Below are 6746 nucleotides of genomic sequence, written 5' to 3'. Positions count from 1 at the left end.
GAGTTTCTGTTTGGTATAGTTGTTGATGTATCCTGAGCAGTATTGAGATCTGTACATACCGTTCATTTATATCGTAGTCCAGTGAGATCCATAGCTTCTTTGGAATGAATAATTATTTGTTTGGATCGACTTAAGGTCAACGTTTCTTAGCTGATTACATGTGTAACCGGTCATTACCCTATTAGAAGGTGCAACCCCATCACAGCCTTCCGGTACCGTGCCATTCAAGGCGTAAGGGTTATTAGTCACCTAGGGCAATGACGCAATTCTGAGTCCGATCTTACAGCGAGCCGATACCAAAGGAAACAATTGGGACAATACATATTGGAAGACCAACATGTAGTTCATTCCGTAAGCAGATTGTCACTGGCTGAGATATAAATGATTGGTAGTACAGAATCGTCAGTTTTGACCAGTATATAATCAGTAACTATACTAAACACAATTCATTTGAAGTCAGTAGTAATAACAAGTAGTCTAGGACCTTGTTTCATAGATTTTCTAAACTTTATTTTGTTATTACTACCGAATTCTGCTCTAATTATAAAAGGATATGTTTCATATGGAGTCCGACATAAAACTACATGAACTAGCTGTCCAGTATACTTAACATACTTACTAATTTATTCTACGATTTTAACTTTACACTCACCCGGATTATCTGCTTCATTATCTGCTCTCATTTAGCTCTCTATTGTTGTAGTTGTAGTTGTTGCCACCTGAAAAAAAGTTCGAAAGACTTTAGTAGGGGTTCAAATAATTATAAATTTAAGTTTTAAATATTTCATTACGAATACTTGCCAATTCCCATGACTTCCACTGAATTTGGCATCTAAATGGCGTTTTCATTCCTGCAGTTCGTTCTTCTCAGGGACACTTGAAGTCTTAATAACCTGTGGGGAAACGAAACTTTAGTTTTTATTATTTTAAAGTTAGCAATAAAATTTTCTAAAAGAATATTTATGAATTGGCTTATGAAAATGTTTATTAGGAGTCTATTTTAGAAACTTTTATAACCTAACATTCTTATTTCTATTAGTGTAGAATTTTAGTTTTAAATGAAAATGTCAAGGGGCACTTCTCGCCAAAGATCTAAGGCTTCAGACCGAAATCTTTGGTGGTTTTGGTCCTTGCATTTCCCACCTAGCTGTTTAACACAAAACTAACCTGATTCTTGATTAAAGTCCAGGTCTTCTATTTTAGTTTCCCATATTGAATTGATAATCTAAAAAGAAAGGAAATATAAATAAAAAACACATTAAAAATAGGAAATAATATTCAAAGAAAAATTTCAAAATTTAATAAAAATTCAATATTACAAAAAAAAACTGAATTTAATACTTTATTTTTAAACATTTTCTATTTTTTTTTATAATTTTTTACTTTTATTTTAAGACTTTTAGTTTTCATTAGCGTTTTAGTTCACAGCACACTTCTAGTGAACACCATTCGTTTTACAATTATTCGCCATAGTTTTCTCTTTTTACATTTTATTTTTCACTTTACCATTTTCACGTCATTTCTAATTGATCACTCCGTTATTAAATTTTTAGTTTCATTTCAGTAATTTTCTTTTAATTTTTAATTTCCACTTTCACTGAAATTTTGTTAACCACTGTAAAAAAAATTAAGTTTTTAATTAGTTCACAACACCATAACCATAGCCCAGTTCAATAGTTTTATTTATTTTATTTATTCCAATCACTCACACTTTTAATTTTATTTTATTCTACACCACACAGTTTCTTTACACATACGGTTAGAATTTTCACTTAATACCATAGAATTATATTTTTTGTCACATCACTTTTGTTTTCCACTGTGTTAATTTTTTTACCGGCTTAATTTTTAGTCACTGTAACTTTCAGTTTCACTTCAAATTTTCATTCACTTTTATTTTTAATTTATTGTGAGTACCGTACACTTTTGATTTGCACTGTATTTTCCATTTTTATTAATTTTTATTTACCGTCAACAATTCAGTCGCACAATAGATTAATTTTATTTTCACTTTTAGTTTTTTTATTTCACTTTTGTCGCACACTGTAGATTCTATTTTTATTTTCATTTAATTTCAATTTAAGTTCATTTAATTTAATTTTTTTTTTAATTTTGCACTTTTTTTTTACACTTCACTTTTGTCCCGCACTGTAATTTCTGGAAAATAATTTTTAGATTTTAAATTTTTACCTGCAATAATTTATAATTTTTTTAAGTTATTTTTTTTTACATTTTAATTGTCTGTCCGCGCACTTTTTGTACTCACTGTATTTTCCCAATTTTATTTTTTTATCACAATAACACATCACACTCACTTAAAACACTTTTATTTAATTTTTTTTCACACACACTTTCCGCACTCACTGTATTCTAAATTTTCAATAAATTCCTAACAGCACTTTTTATTTTGAACAAAATACTTTTTTATAACAGTACACACTTTAAATTCATTCTTACTTACCTTGTTGTTGTCCAACTCCAGAAATTGCTTCACACATGCAATAGCTAACGGTAGCCACATTCCTGAAAGAAACAAACAAAAAAAATGCATTAAGAATTTGGTTGACCTTGAATAAATTAAAATATTTTTTACTTACCAATATTCCACCCGAATCTGCAGCATCCTCCGTCTTTTCCTGAAAAGAAAATATGAAAAAAATTAAATTAGTATTTTGGCATAAATTTTTATTAAAATTTTTAAATAAAAATAAATAAATTCAAAAATAAAAATTTCATTAACGTTCGACTGGCATAAGCTATGACCGACTCTGAACCCGAATGGCGTTGAAACAGTACGACTCCCAGACCTTCCAAACTAGCATCTGCCTGTAAGAAGAAAGGATGTTCGAATCTAGGTCATACAAGAACTGGTGCGCTAGTGAGTGTTTCCTTTAGTTTCATAAAAGCGTTTTCTTGTTCTGTCCCCCGCGGAGAAACCAATTTAGAGAAATTATTAACAAATCGGCGGTACCACGAAGCCACACCTAAGACCCGGCGGAGTTCTTTCAAGTTTGTTTGGGCCGGCAGTTCTCTGATTGCCTTCACCTTGTCCGGATCGGTACAAATACCTTCTTGGGTGACCATATGACCTAGATATCTTATACTCGTGCGAACGAATTCACATTTGTCGAAGTTTAACGACATTTGCTCCTCTTGTAGCCGGGAAAACACCTTGTCCAATGTAGCAATATGTTCCTTAAAAGTACGGCCGAGAACAATTATATCGTCGAGGTAGACAAAAACGAGGGGGTATAAATCGGAGCCGATGATAGAGTCTAACGTGCGTTGGAATGTTGCTGGAGCCGAATGAAGTCCGAACGGCATGACCTTCCACTGGAACAAACCCCGGCCGGGAACGGTAAAAGCGGTACAGGGTTTTGACGCCGGAGTTAGGGGGATTTGCCAATATCCGTTCTTGAGGTCTAACGAAGATATGAATTTGGCTTCTCGCAATTGATCTAAAATTGCATTAATTTGAGGAAGTGGGTACGCATCTGGTTCTGTAGCGGCATTAAGTTGGCGATAGTCGATACACATTCTCCATCCTCCTTGTTTCTTTCGTGCGAGGACGATCGGCGAGCTGTAAGGACTTCGTGAGGGCTCAATTCGGTCTTCAGCTAGGAGTTTGTCTACTTCTTCGTTTATGACTTCCATCATGGCAGGGTTTCTCGGCATGTATCTCTGCTTGATTGGTTTCTGGTGTCGTAGGCGGATTTCGTGAGTAGCGACCGTACATAGTCCCTTACCTGGTCGAATCGGGTCTTATGAGTCTCCAGCAACGAAGTGAGTTCATTTCTTTCATCTTCGGACAGAAAATCGCGACTAGTAAGCGAGTGGAGGGTTTCGGCTTGTTCCGTCCAAATCCTTCTGGAGTGTGTCGCTCGTTGATGGCTTATCGTGTTTGCTATTCTCGTAATTTTGGCCCGATTCCTCCTCGTTGGTGCTGATTTCCTTTTTTCCGCAATGCGATTTAGAATCGGGTCCCTGCTCGGCCGCCATTTTGTAACGTGGTTTTGTCTTCGGCTGAGGTAACTTAGTCGCGTCCAGGGTCGACTTACGGATCCACAAACCTTAAGTAATAACACAATATGTTTACCCTTTCTGGGGGTTAACTTAAACAATCTCTTTATTGAATACAATTTGAAAGATAAATAATACGAGTGAATAGCTACGATAAGATGTAACGGTCGTTTCGGCAGCTATATCGGCTTCAGCTTCTAGCTTCGAATTTCGGTATTTTCAGGGTTGATCGGGTTTTCGGCAGGATCGGCTATTTCTAGAACCAACTTAACTCAGGATCGGGTTTCGGCAGGATCGGCGTACGATGAATCTTATACTTAATTGCAAAGAAATATCTTAAATCTAAATATTACATTCGTTCTTAGCCTATGGGAACGGACGACCGAAGTCACGGTAAGAACAGGCGACCGAAGTCACGGTAAGAACAGGCGACCGAAGGTCGGCATTCGGAAATATCCAGATTTCCAATTAGTCCAACCCCAACTATTTAAACATATACCGCGAAAGTCAGTAATTGATCCGAGACCCGAATGGAAAATGTGTGTACCCCAGGAAGATCGCTTACGAGTCTTGCAAGAAAATCACGACTCTCCCAATGCGACGTACGATGAATCTTATAATTAATTGCAAAGAAATATCTTAAATCTAAATATTACATTCGTTCTTAGCCTATGGGAACGGACGACCGAAGTCACGGTAAGAACAGGAGACCGAAGTCACGGTAAGAACAGGCGACCGAAGTCACTGTAAGAACAGGCAACCAAAGTCACGGTGAGAACAGGCGACCGAAGTCACTGTAAGAACAGGCGACCGAAGTCACGGTAAGAACCGCAAAAAATAAAAATTTTATAAAAGTAAAAATTGTAAAAATATACTCATGGTGTAGGGTATCATATGGTCGGCCATGCCCGACTATACTTTCCTACTTGTTTTCTTTTATTTTTATACTTACGAATCCTAAACGAAATCAGAGGCCAGTTTGAAGTTCAATATCCTCTAGAAGTTTAATCTGAAAGTATAAAGAATTCACATAATTAGTAAAATTATATAAATAAAACACAAAGAGATAGAAAAAAATTATAAAAAAATATATAAAAAAACATATGAATTACAAAGAAAAAAAAACTGAATTAATACTGTATTTTGAAACATTTTCAAATTTTTTATTATTTTTCACTTTTATTTTGAGAGTTTTAGTTTTTTTTACGCATTTATTCACAGCACACTTTTTGCGAACACCCGTTTTCCTTATTTAATTCACTTTTTCCACAATAGTTTCTTTACATTTTTATAAACAAGTTTTTTTACTCGCCCTATACTTTCCTTTTCATCAATTTCTTTTAGGTAATTTTTCAAAAATTTTCGTTTAATTTCCTAAATTTTATTTTTTTTTCACTTTCACTGAAATTTTGTTTTGTTTCAAAAACTCACACTTTTATCCGCCACTGTATTTTCCAAAATTAGCTTTATTTGACACCACACAGCTTCTTCACACACACGGTCTAAATATTCACTTAACACCATAGAATTAATTTTTTTTATTGTGTCACAACACTTTTGGTTTTTCACTGCATTCTTTTATTTTTTCGTTTTACACCAGTTTAATTTACCATCACTTTAGTTTTCAGTTTCGCATTCATTTTTATTCACTTTTATTTTTTTTTAACACCGCACACTTTTAATCGTCACTGTAAATTCCGTTTTTAGTTTTTATTTCATTTTTTTTATTCACCGTCAACAATTCATCCGCACAACAGCTTAATTTTATTTTCACTTTTATTTTTTTATTTCATTTCACTTTTGTCGCACACTGTAAATTCCATTTTTATTCACAGACACAGTTTTGTTTTACACAATAGTTCTAATTAATTTTTCCTTAATTTTTCACTTTAATATTGTTTTACACTTCACTTTTGTCCCGCACTGTAATTTCTGGAGAAAAGATTTTTAGTTTCTTAATTTTTACCGGCACTAATATTTTTCGCGTTTTATTAATTTTTATTTTAATTTTCCGTCCGCGCACTTTTTGTACTCACTGTATTTTCCAAATTTTATTTTTTTTAATCACAATAACACATTACACTCACTTAGAACACTTTTATTTAATTTTTTTTACACACACTTTTCACACTCACTGTAGTTTCCAAAAAAAAACCTAATAGCACTTTTACTTAAAAACACTTTATTTTAAATTTTACACTTAAAATTCATTGTCACTTACCTTGCACATGTCCAACTCCAGAAATTACATCAGCACCTACCCAATAACTAACTGTAGCCACATTCCTGAAAGAAACAAACAAAAAAAATGCATTAAGAATTTTTGTTGACCTTGAATGAATTAAATAAATTTTTACTTACCAATATTCCACCAGAATCTGCAGCATCCTCCGTCTTTCCTGAAAAGAAAATATAAAATATTATAAATTAGTAATTTGTTACAATTTTTCAGTAAAATTTCTAAATAAAAATAAATAAATTCAAAAATAAAAATTTCATTAACAAAGACTTACCATTGCACAGTGGGGCAGAATGGAAATTTTTTGGAAATAAATCTGGCGTTTCTAAACGGCTAATCCGATCAATATAAAATTTGGCGTGAGCGTAGCCAAGGAGTATTGAAGATGAACCCCGCAGATGTCCCAGGGACGGAGCTGTGGCGGCTCAAAGTAGGGTACCTACGACATGTAAAATTTTTAAACTCGTGCCATTTTTTGGTTTTTCAC

The 6746-nt window shown here is 33.7% G+C and overlaps 1 long non-coding RNA gene across 1 annotated transcript; it reads right to left on the bottom strand.

Annotated features, from left to right (window-relative positions):
• Positions 1 to 799: 799 nt before the first annotated feature.
• LOC124418612 lies at positions 800 to 2723 on the bottom strand. Its single transcript, XR_006940100.1, has 4 exons — positions 2598 to 2723; positions 2462 to 2523; positions 1168 to 1225; positions 800 to 893 (listed from the first exon to the last, which is right to left on the bottom strand). It is a non-coding gene; the product is annotated as an uncharacterized LOC124418612 (long non-coding RNA).
• Positions 2724 to 6746: the final 4023 nt, after the last annotated feature.

This window comes from Lucilia cuprina, chromosome X (genome assembly GCF_022045245.1).
Source record: "Lucilia cuprina isolate Lc7/37 chromosome X, ASM2204524v1, whole genome shotgun sequence".
NCBI classification, from domain to species: Eukaryota; Metazoa; Arthropoda; class Insecta; order Diptera; family Calliphoridae; genus Lucilia; species Lucilia cuprina.
Note: the sequence above shows the minus strand (reverse complement) of the source record. Positions and strands in the feature narration are given on the sequence as shown.